Source organism: Vulpes vulpes, unplaced genomic scaffold, assembly GCF_048418805.1.
Source record: "Vulpes vulpes isolate BD-2025 unplaced genomic scaffold, VulVul3 Bu000000624, whole genome shotgun sequence".
Classification (NCBI taxonomy): domain Eukaryota; kingdom Metazoa; phylum Chordata; class Mammalia; order Carnivora; family Canidae; genus Vulpes; species Vulpes vulpes.
Window position 1 is genome coordinate 478,142 of NW_027325676.1, and position 12,525 is coordinate 490,666.

The window sequence follows — 12,525 nt, forward strand, 5'->3', positions numbered from 1 at the left end:
ACACAGAACAGCTATGTTTATTTTCTCACTGCCCACCCTGGCAGTCGGGGCTCAGTGAATGCTGGGTGATCTGGCCTCCTCTGTTCCCTTTCGTTTCTCTCCTGATGCAGTACACCTCGTCCAGTGTGCCTTTTCAATTCGGAAGAAAGCTTATGTCTCTTTCCTTGGAAGTCACAGAAAGCAAATTCTTCCACTTGAACTCTGGTCTGCTGTTCATGTGCATGGAAGTATTTGGTCTGGCAAAGTGTTACATTTTTACCCTGGGATTGCTGAGTATGTACTGGTATGTGTGTACACATTTTGGTCTACTGTGTAAGTAGCTTATCTCTGAGCCACATAACTGTGTGGCCAACAGCATCTTGTTGTTAGGTCATAGATCTTTTTATGGTTATTACCACAGATAATCAGAGCCTTCGATTAAGATACCCCATTGACTAAGAACCTGGCAGTCCTGTCTGGACTACTCAGAAACCTGGATATAGAGCAGTGAAATGACTAAGGTTCATGGGAAGATGGTATTTGCTGCAGGGTTCTTTCAAATTATGCTTAACAAATGTAATAATGAAAGATTAGTATTCTAAAATTAATCCACATTGCATTAAATACACAGGTTTAAGAAGAGATATGGTAAAAACTAAAAAGGAGAAAGTTTACAATCTTTTGTTGCTAAAAACTATGATGAAAAGAAGAGGCATTCGAGTTAGATTCAGTAAGGCAAATAACATGAATACATCACTTATCACAAGAGGAAATTAAAAGAATATAACACTTTTAAGTGTTAAATCTAATATCTAGACAACTAAAATTAAACATACATATTGCGTTTCCAGACAGGATTTCTTTGTGTAGGAAGATAAAGAAGAAAATGCCTTTTTTTTTTTAATTGGGGATATATTTTATGATGAGTATTAGATTATTTTTTAATGATTGGTATAAAAATAGTCAATAAGCTGCAAAGTGAAGTTAATTTAATGCACATAACATAAAACACTTGAATTAGCTAGATTTAGTTCTTTATGAAGGAAAGTTGTGTTTCTAGGGAGATTTTTATTCAAGAAAAATGTATTCCATCTAGTAACATGAGTGGATACTCATAAAAGATTCAGCCACTACTTAGCCATACAAAATAAAATGTGAAGTTCTACATTGCATCATTGAATTAATAAAATATTCAAAAGAAGGTTTAAAATTTGTCTTGTAATATAAATTTTTATGATTTATATTTATAGTTTATATAATTCAGTGAATGTAACCTGCACAATAAAGATGTATTCAGCTAAGTATATTAAATTATGAGAATTTGAGAAACAAGCTCACAGAACCTTAAGAAAAATGTTTCTTAGAACCTTAGGAAAAATGTTTCCTAGAACTTTAGTCATCCTTCATTGTGCCTTAGCCCTCTTTGGAAATCTCACATGATCCAAAAAAGACTGCTCAGGAAGGGAGACAGAACATGAAGACTCCTAACTCTGGGAAATGAACTAGGGGTGGTGGAAGGGGAGGTGGGCGGGGGGGGGGGGGCGGTGACTGGGTGCTGGGCACTGAGGGGGGCACTTGATGGGATGAGCACTGGGTGTTATTCTGTATGTTGGCAAATTCAACACCAATAAAAAATAAATTTATTATTAAAAAAATCAAAAATAAAAGAAATCCTGTGCCTAAAAAAAAAAAAAAAAAGACTGCTTGGAGAAAAGAAAAAGGAAGATAAGTTACTGAGTTGTAGGCCACTGTTTGTGGTGCTTTATTGCATCAAGAGGGTACAGAGTTGAATAGAAGAGGAGTTCTAACTCCTAACTCTGGGAAACGAACTAGGGGTGGTGGAAGGGGAGGTTGGCGTGGGGTGGGGGTGACTGAGTGGCAGGCACTGAGGTGAGCACTTGACAGGATGAGTCTGGGTGTTATTCTGTATGTTTACAAATTGAACACCAATAAAAAAATAAATTTAAAAAAAGGAGAGGAGTTCTAAAATGTAGCCTTCCCTTTTTTGGAGTTTGTTTTTTTTTTTCTTTTTTTTAAACTTTATTTTATTTTAATTTATTTATGATAGTCACAGAGAGAGAGAGAGAGAGAGAGAGAGAGAGGCAGAGGGAGAAGCAGGCTCCATGCACCGGGAGCCCGACATGGGATTCGATCCCGGGTCTCCAGGATCGCGCCCTGGGCCAAAGGCAGGCGCCAAACCGATGCGCCACCCAGGGATCCCCTGCCTCTGGGGTTCTAATGGACCTCAAGCCGGGAAGCACAAAGAACACAAGAGATGAAAAAGGTAAAATTGAAAACACCCCCCACCCACATCGTCATTTTACAAAGAAATGGAAACGGTGGGGGTTCCTACCAGGCAAGTATGTGGTCTGTTACCAACTCTGCCCACCCAGGCTTTCTTGGATTCCTTCTACAATACACATCTCAGGCCTGCGGCGTTACCTGGTCCTCAGCAGACTAGGCCTTAATGCACAGTGCGTAGACGTGATGCTTTTACATAGAAATTCCTAGCATCCTCTGAAACACAAAAGCTGATCACAAGTCACATTTAAATCCTTTGCAGTGCAGACGAGGGACATTAGGACATATTAGTGCATTTCTGGATTAGCAGAAATTTACTAAGATAGCAACACTCTGTCGGATGGTCATATAGTCAGATTAAGTACCATTTTTTCACCAAACATGAACGAGTTTTGGCTGCTTGTAACAGGAACTACATTGACTGGCCCTGGGGTCCCTACAACATGGGGCTTTCTCTAATACCATAATACAGCCATGTGCCCGCCCCCAGGAGACCAGTGGCCTGAAGAATAATAAAAGCTTATCTTTAAAAGCCTTAAAAATGTACTCCAAAGCTTTTGTAGTATAAAAATGCTATGTCCCCAATCTGAGTAAAATCAACAGTGCACAAAAATGCAGCATTTGGTATGTAGGTGGGAGCCTGAGGGGTTGTGTAGGTAGTGCTGCCCTACGGCCCCTGGATGGACTGGCACAGCCTTAGCTTGTGGGGTGGGTTTGGAAATCACAGGAGGAACTTAGGTTAGGGAAGTTTACAGGACATTCAGCGATTCTAGGAGCAGAAAGCTTTACACCTCTTAAAAATATTCACTAAACAGAAAATAACTGTTCCATATGAAATAGAGCGATTTCTGGTAGTGACACTAGTCTCACATCAGCAATAACCTAACCAAATCTTTAAAACACTGTTCAGTGTTCCAATTTAGTGAAATACACAGAGGAAAAAAATACTTAGATTACCTCTCATTGAAAGTTCAGGCTCTCCCTAGCAGGGCAAAGCCCAGATATCATTGCTAGTTTGACTGGGCCCTGGGGGCAGTGCACCCGGCACAACGCTTTAAAGTTATGCTTGCGAGCTGGTGAACTCCTATAATTTTTGCTGTGTGGTGTTTCTGTCAGCATCCTGAGGGCCTTATTTGTATGTGGGGAGGGCACAGCACCCATGGGGGACCATGTCTGCCGATCACTCCCCTGCTGTGACCAGTGCCATACAAGGAAAGGGCAGGCCTTGTCTTACTGTGTATTTCTTAAAAGTGACTATAACCATTGCATTAACTCTATGTTCCAAATACTCCTTTAGAAAACCCAAACCAAACCCGTTTTCCCTTTAGGAACCAGGAGGACGCTCCACATGTTTATATAGCACATTGTATATTATGTGCATGGCCGAATCACCGAAATGATCTGACAGGGCTGTATCCGTCTTCTTCCACTGGTCCTGGACCTCCTTAGATGATGGCATCATGTTCACCAATGGTTCGTGATCGAACGCCTCTTCTGGAATAATACCTTCTGCCTCCGATGTAAGGAACCGACGGGACACCCAGTGTCAGCACAATACCGCCCAGAGAGCTGCCAGTATCCACTCTGGATCCTGGATTTCTTTTAGAGCTAATAGCTGGTGTGATTGTGACTGATAAGAAAAGGCCGCGGCTGAACTGTCATGGGGATGGTCTCCGAGGCCAGTGTCGCCTGGGTTGTGTTCTGGGACCCTGAGCTGCTGGAGATCCTGTTGGCCCAGCCCCCAGCTGCTGGGATTCTGGCTGTAGCCACGCGTCTTGGAGATGGAGATGGCGGTTGGTCAGCGGGTTCCCGGAGCTGCTGGTGGCCTGGCTCCTAGAGCTGGAGGTCACAGAGGTGACATTCCCTGTTGGTGGTTTCCTGAGGCATGGAATTCTCTGCATGCAGAGATCCGTGCAGGCGCGCGCTGTCCACAGGCGCCTGGAGCAGCGCCAGCAGGAGCAGCAGCGCCCAGGCCGGCCGCGTCCCAGGCCCCTTGTTCAGGGGCAGGACACGCAGCCTCAGGGTCCCGCCCCAGCTCAGCTGCCTCCTTCAGGCGGGATTGAATGGGCGATTGATTTAATTCATCTCAGTGGGCAGAGATGACAGCGACATTTCCTTGTGTCTTTCCCTTTGGTGAACTAAGTCCTGTGATGTATGGCTGTGCACAGTTAGGGGTGGGTTACATGTCTGTCTGTCTATCGGTTTGCTTTCCTTCTTTCTTTCTCCTTCCTTCCTTCCTTCCTTCCTTCCTTCCTTCCTTCCTCCCTCCCTCCCTCTCTCCCTCCCTCCCTCCCATTCTTTTTGTTTTTCAGAAAGGAAAAGCAAAGAAAAAGGAGCATGGTCATTCTTGCTGACAGTTTCCCTGACTCTTCCTCTAGCAACAGCATGGAACCAAGCAGGCTTTGGAGAGCTTTCCCTCCGCGACTTAGTTCCATGGGCCCATTTGTAGACTTTGGAATGTAGTGTGCTTGTAAACAGCTTTCCTGATCTTTCTTCATTTTTTTCTCTATTAAATTTAAATGCACATTATTGGGTATTTATATGCTATATTAAACTTTTATAAATATATTTTGCTTTGTTTCAATTCATGGTAGGACCAATGCCATATTGTACACAAAAGTGACATTTAATAATCCCTTGAAATACTTTGTACCTTGCCACACGTAAGATTTTTAATTCTGTTGACACCATCTGAATCCCATAGGAAACCCTATGGTAATTTTAACCCTAGAATGTCAGTAAACAACTGGAAAGATAATGTAAATAACACTGACACATCAGCTCCTGACAGCACACACTCACACTCACTCATCGGTGCACTCGTTCTGTTTTCGTCCTCCCGGCATAGAGAAGTGTCTGTCCCCTCCTCTTTCTGAAGAACAAGCCTGTGTACCCCCTCTGATGAACACTTAGGACGTAGAGCATCCCCTCTCTTCATTTGATATTCACCCTCTGACACTGATGATCATTGTCATTGATATTAAATATTCAGACTTTTTCTTTTCAAAATTGTTCCCTCTTGATTCTACATCCCCTTTCGTCAGGGATCCCCTCTTTGCTTGGATATTCTAGGTCTCCAGTTTTCTCACCTCCAATGTGCTCCTCTGCCCGCACTGAGATGGCTTCTGCCCTGAGCTTTCTAGTGACTCTCTCAGGCCACCATGCACTTTGTGTCACTAAAGCACTGCAGGCTTTTTGGAGCTCCTTCTGCTGATCTGCCCAGTGGCATTAGGGGTTGTTGACAGATGACAGATACCTCCCTCTTAAAGCACTCTCTTCCTTGACTTCACTGAAACCATCTCCTAGCCACTCATTTTTTTGTTCTATTTTTTTGCAGCTTATACGCATTTTACCCAGCTATTAAATGTCTGAGTGCCTTCCACTTGCTCTATATTTGCATTTTCTCTTTTTCCTTTGCTAGATTCCTCTGTTCAGTCATCACAGGGCCAAGAAACCATCCTTGAACTCCAGATGAGATTAGCTCTCTCCATTATATACTCCAGTAGCACCATGTTCATCATTGTCCTTGCATTCATCAGGTTATTTTCCATTTCTTTGGTGGTTGATTAATGGCTTATCCCTACCTAGTCTGTAAGCTCTTTGAGGTTGGGTACTGTGCCTGCTTTATTTATTTCACTGTGTTATACTTAGTCCTAGCATTACTCTTGCACATACAGGCTCAATTTTTTTTTCTCAAAAGAATTGTTTGTCTATATAAGAAGTATTTCTTTCTTCATTAAAATAAAAAGAAGTAAAATTAAAAATGGTTGATATTGAATGACTATTGCTCTGAACTTATCTGAAGGCTATTTAATGTTACATTTTGGTCAAGGTTAACATGTTTTCATTGACTAGAAGGTGTATCAAGAGTCCTTTAGTTTTTTATCAGATAGATTCTATTGTAGCAATATAACAGACATCTGAAATTTCAAGTTTGATTGTATTAGTCTGGGCTCTCCGGAAAAGCAGAATCAATAGGATGTGTGTGTGTGTGTGTGTGTGTGTGTGTGTGTGTGTGTATATATATATATATATATATATATCTCACTGTAAGAATTGGCTAAGGTGGTTATGGAGGCTGACAAGTTCTGAGATCCGCAGGGTAAGCCAGCAAGCTGGAGACCAAAGGGAGCTGGTGCTGTACTAGTTTGAGTCTGAAGGCCTAAGAACCAGGAGAACTGAGGGTATAGCTCAGGTCAAAGACTCTCAAGCTCGAGACACAACCAGTGTTTCAACTTAGGTCCAAAGGCAGAAGAAAGCTAATGTCCCAGTTTGGAGGCAGTCAGGCAGGAGGAATTCTCAGGGGAGGGTTAGTCTTTTGTTCTGTTTGGGCCTTGAGCTGATTGGATGAGGCCCACCCATGTTGTGGCTAGCAAGTTCCTATAGTCAGTCAATGAATTCACATATTAATCTCATTTGAATATATTCTCATGGATACACTCAGAATAATGTTTGACCAGATATCTGACACCCTATGATTCAGTCAGGTTGATACATAAAATATACCATCATATTGATCAAATGAACAAAATTTATTATAGATTTCTACTTTTTAGTCTTTTTTTTTTTCTATTTCATTAGGGTGAGGTGGTTGCCTTATAATTTTCTTCAAATGCTGCAATTGACAAGGCATATTTAGATTTTTTTAAAAGATTTTTTTTATTTATTAGAAACAGCAAGAGAGAGAGAACATGAAGGCAGGTAAAGGCCGAGGGAGAAGCAAGCACCCTACTGAGCAAAGAACCTGATGCAGGGCTGGATCCCCGGACTCCAGGATCACGAGCTGAGCCAAAGGCAGGGCATGTTGAATCTGTGCCTGACTTTTCAGTCACTCCACACATCGAAGCTGCTCTTTCAGTCTCCTTTTCTACAACTTGTCTGCAATACCCAGTGTTCTCGCTAGGTTTGTTGCTTACCATAATCTAAGCTACGCTTGGTAATACTGTGACTTTGCTGACATTGTTTGCCCTATTTTAATAAACCCACTCCCTCTCAATCTTGTCTTGTCCCAAACTTTCCTAGTTTTCAAGGTTCAGAGTGAATCTCAAACACTGTTGTGAAACTGCCTCTGAGACTTCCATAGCTGCTGCTCTCCATGCAATTGTCTTGGCCCCTTTTACTTTTTATGGTAATTTAACCAGTTCCTATTCTGTTTCCACCAAAAGCATGTCAAGTCCTACAGAGCAGAAACTGGTATTGACTTTCTTGTGAGTGGTGGGGGGTGGGGGGGTCCTGCAGGATGGTGCACATGATGTGCTACAATAAATGCATTGAATGAACACTCAGTTTCTCTCATAGGTTTTTGAATTGACTTTTGGTATGTGAGTGGAGTGTGCTTGGCCTGATTCTGGTTCTCTTTCCAGGAAGCACATCTGCTTATCTACTCTGTCCTCTTATTTCCAGTCGGTTAAAATACTTTCAATTATTGGTTAACTTTTGATTTCTTAAGAATTTGTTGGGAATGCGAACTTGATTCCTCAGTCCTTTTTCTAGCAAGTTCCACTTTCCTGAATGACATTCTTGCCTTTATCATCTTATTAATTTACAGGAAAATGCCAGTTATTTTTCTTAGTTTTTAGTCCATTGGGTTCTTTGTGTCTGGCCCTCAGTGAGCAAGGTTTTGTGTCAGGTACTGAGATTTCTACATAGATGAATATGATGTAGTGCGTGCCCTCTGGGAGCAAGGAATCTTTGGGGAAGGGAGGAGGCAAGGGGAAGGAGAAATCTGTGTTTAGTGAAGTCTCCTGCCATTGAGAATAATATATATTTGGGGAATGATAATTTATATGTAATTTGAGGATATAACCCCTTCCCCCATGGAGTTTGCAGCCCAGTTGGGGGATGCATCTAAATAAATACAGATCAGGGTGGGAAATACTTTGATAGGGATAGCAAAGTTGGTTAGGGAGGCATGTGTGGGGAATCTGTTGCTCAAACTTGGTTATATAATAATTTGGTTGAAATTCTCTTTTCTGATGTGATATGGACCGGTACGTGGTCAGGTAATAGAAAAAGTTTGTGCTAGCAGGGAAAATAGAACTGATATTTCAACCATTTCATTTTAGTTTAAGTTTTGTAAGTATACATTGATTCTTTTTTAAAATAATAAATTTATTTTTTATTGGTGTTCAATTTACCAACATACAGAATAACACCCAGTGCTCATGCCGTCAAGTGCCCCCCTCAGTGCCCGTCACCCATTCACCCCCACCCCCCACCCTCCTTCCCTTCCACCACCCCTAGTTCATTTCCCAGAGTTAGGAGTCTTTATGTTCTGTCTCCCTTTCTGATATTTCCCACACATTACTTCTCCTTTCCCTTATATTCCCTTTCACTATTATTTATATTCCCTAAATGAATGAGAACACATTGATTCTTAAATTTTTAAAACTATGGGCAGCCTGGGTGGCTCAGCAGTTTAGTCCCACCTTTAGCCCAGGGCGTGATAGTGGAGACCCGGGATCCAGTCCCACGTCGGGCTCCCTGCATGGAGCCTACTTCTCCCTCTGCCTGTGTCTCTGTCTCTGTCTCTATCTCATGAATAAATAAACAAAATCTTTTAAAAAAAATAAAATTTATGACCAAAGCCTTCATGATTCTGAGCATAGGTTTTCTCACTAGAGTTTGCAACCATATATATTTTTTATAACCACTCCTTATAGTATTCAGTTTTGCTATTTTTATTTTTTTTATTTTTTATTTTTTTTAGTTTTGATATTTTTAAAGTAATATGAGTAAAGCCTCCTTCTTGTAAAGCACGTGGAGTATAAACTCCTTCCAGATTATGATTTTCCCCCATCTTTTATAATTGCTTTCGTTCTGTAACTTTTTTTGTTTTTTTTCCTCTTTTTTTTCATTCTGTAACTTGACAATTCTTTTTACACATTTACCTTTGAGTGTTTTTTAAAAATATACAGCTGATTTTCTTAGAAACAAATGAATTTTTTTCTTACTCGTATATCTTTGGTTTATGTAATATTTGGTTAAGTTATCGATTAAAATATCTTGTACAAGTGTCATAAACATATGTGGGAACACACACAAGGGACTCTCGCGACACAAGCATGCTAGTCAAGGGCTGAGGACAGAGGTGTGCCCGTAAAGCAGAGAGCAGGCTGCCAACTGAGAAGACTTTGCTTTGGACGTCATTCAGCTGACTTGATGCAGTGTCAGGTAAATCTGGGAATGAGTTAAGTGGAGGTCAGTTAAAAAACTTCTGATGTAAAATAGAGCAAAAATGCTCTGGGAACACAATATGCTCTCTAATTGCTTGTCTATAAAATAGCCACTCTGTTCTCTGTGACATAATCTTATTCTAAAGTTTCTTGGCCTGTCGAGATTGGTAATTTATCTAAGTAAAATAGTTGAGGTATACCTTTTTTTCCTGTGAAGAGTACCTGTTTCCTAGGATCAGATCACATGTTTTCTGTGTAACAGATTTTTCTTTTTATTCTTCTTGTCTTTTCTGTTGACTTTTTTTCCATGTCAGATTTTTTTTTGTAAGATACTTTAAAGATTACTGTCTTTGCCTGAGCCCCTCAGAGAAACATAGCATATATGTTAGTGATTTGTGGTTGTTGTTTTTTATTTATGGACTTAGTTTTTTTGTCTAATATAGTATCCCATTCCTAGGAATCCTATTAAATTGTTTCCTTGCTGTGTGGCTGATTATTAGCTGTGATTAGAAACCATCAGAGACCATATTAGTGTCACCTGGATGGCTCAGTTGGTGAAGCATTTGACTCCTGATTTCACCTCGGGTCATGATCTCATGGATTGTGGGATCCAGCCCTGAGTAGGATTCCACACTCAGCAGGGAATCTGCTTCTCTCCTTCTTGCTCTCCCTCTTCCCCTCCATTGTTTTCTCTCTCACAAATAAATAAATAAATCTTTTTTAAAAGAAAAGAAAAGAAAAGAAACATTTACATTTGTTTGAAACTTCACTTTTTAATAGGACCCGATGAGTGTGCCGTAAATATGAAATTAACTTATTTTGCACAGTTCACTCTTTTGAATACACCTGTCATTTTTCTGCTTCACATAAATTTCCTTGATTAAAAGATGCTTCATTTTTACCAAGGGAATAATTTAAAAAGTATTATTTTGCTTAAGTCATTGTATCAGTCAACTTTTGCCAAGAAGACTGCTCAAACAAATAACCTTAAAGTCTTAGCGGTTTCTAGCAACAAAGATTTAGCTCTTGTCCATGCAAGTGTGGGGTACAGGAGGCTGTGACTCTTTCCAGCATTTGGTTCCACTTGATGTGTAAGGGAACAACACTTACAAGAGACATGCATTTTTCTGGCAGAAGGGAAAGAACAGTCCCCCAAACATGACGACTCTTAAAGCATTCTCTTGGACATGATTCACTTTGCTTCCAGTCACATTTCATGTGTCAGTACAAGTCATTTGGTCAAGCCTGATACAGTACACACCTCATACACACACACCACTCTGGGCTAGATCACAACTTGGTACAGTGCCCCCTCCTGGGATGGGAGTAAATAAATAGGAATGCAATGCTCTGTTACAGTCAGGTCTTTTTTTAGGTTTTAATAATAAATTTATTTTTCATTGGTGTTCAATTTGCCAACATACAGAAAACACCCAGTGTTCATTTTAAAGATTTTTTGTTTTGTTAGAGGAGTATTAAGGATATATTTTGTGAATTTTACTGTGGAAATAATTTTTTCCTGATATTTTTCAGCTTTATATTTTGAACTCTGTAGAACTGATGTTAATATACAGGTTGAGATTGAATTAGGATCTTTGTAAGGAAGAATTAAGTGAAAGGATATTACATATGGAATTCTTACTTCCTACTTCATTATATTTTATTTTCTCCACCTTTATCACTTGTCTCCTACTTCTATTGATAATTGAGCGGGAGTTCAAACTTTTTTCGTCCATACTGGTATAGTTTCAGTTTGTAACTTTAGGAATTTTGAAGACTATTTCCTATTGTATTGATTAGTCATTAGTCAATTTGGCTGGATAATCTGACGCTATCTACTACCATTTCAATACACTAAATTATGCCTTTGCCAATTTCATAGTCATGTTTTGTTTTTTTTTTTAACAGCATCCACATGTGGACAACAGTCTCCCAGCAAGTAAAGAGAAACCAAGTTAAGTCACAGACAGGTGCAGCTGAAATACCAAATCACGCATGGCCTTTTCTAGAGTTATATTTACTTGTGCACAGTGGGGACTATATTTCCTTACAAAACAAGAGATAGTTACATTTGCTGTTTTGAAATAGCAGAACTGAACCTCAAATGCATGAGAACATGAAATCTTAGTGGGGTATGGTACTTGAAAAGGGACAGTGGGCAAGTTGTCAGAGAAATTGGAGATTTGTGAGTGATGCTGGATGTTGGAAGGAGATAGGAAGTTTGAAAAGTAGATACATCTAGATATCCAGGAGTAAATGTTTTGTGATAGTGATGGAATCAGAAAGAATTAGACTGGAAGGCATTGTGAGTTTATTTGGTCCTAGCTATTGCCACAATACAGAAGCAGTTCCATTGGTAAAAGCTTATCAAATGGTGGCTTACATTATCCTGTGTAATTTCAGAGAAGTCCCCTCCCCCAATCTTCCAAGATTGTGTATTCCAGTTTTTCACTGTCATATCCCACTTAAGTGTGTTTCTTAATTCCATACCAACTATCCTTTTCAAAGGGTGAGGTCTGAGAGGGGCAGCAATGATCACATCATCCTGTATATGCATTTCTCTTTAACGTCATTAAAGCTCTTGGGAAAGATGTTATTTCACCTGTGATTGAATCTAGTTCTGAAAGGGATGAGATTACAAAGTCTACCTACACCATTTTACAGATTAAGTGAAAGAGTTTCAAAGATGATGAGACTCGCCCAAGGTGAAAGGGCCCAAATGGGAAAGCCAAAGCCAGAAGAACAATCTTGTCTCCTAATTAAGTGTTCTTACTTTGTATATGACATATAAGTGGCTATTTCATGAGTATATTAATATCAGATGTACATAACAGAATATAAGTTTTCTTCCTGCACATAACATTGAGGTAGCATAGTTAATAATAGGTGTCTGGCCAAAGAAAGGAAATTGTTTTGTGAGTCATTGAAAAGTAAGCATAAGAAATAAAAGAAATATATGAGGACAAATTCCATTTAGCTGTCAAACGCATTGGGTTGTTTTAGCCTCCTTTAAGAAATGTTTTATCCAGGAAAATTGAAAGCTATATATAGATTAACTCATTCTATTTCA

General features: G+C 39.9%; 1 long non-coding RNA gene across 1 annotated transcript; it reads left to right on the plus strand.

Annotated features, from left to right (window-relative positions):
• The first annotated feature begins 1,982 nt into the window (after positions 1 to 1,982).
• LOC140596558 (uncharacterized) lies at positions 1,983 to 12,051 on the plus strand. The gene is made up of 2 exons (XR_011998489.1): positions 1,983 to 4,750; positions 11,364 to 12,051. It is a non-coding gene; the product is annotated as an uncharacterized lncRNA (long non-coding RNA).
• The last annotated feature ends 474 nt before the right edge of the window (positions 12,052 to 12,525 follow it).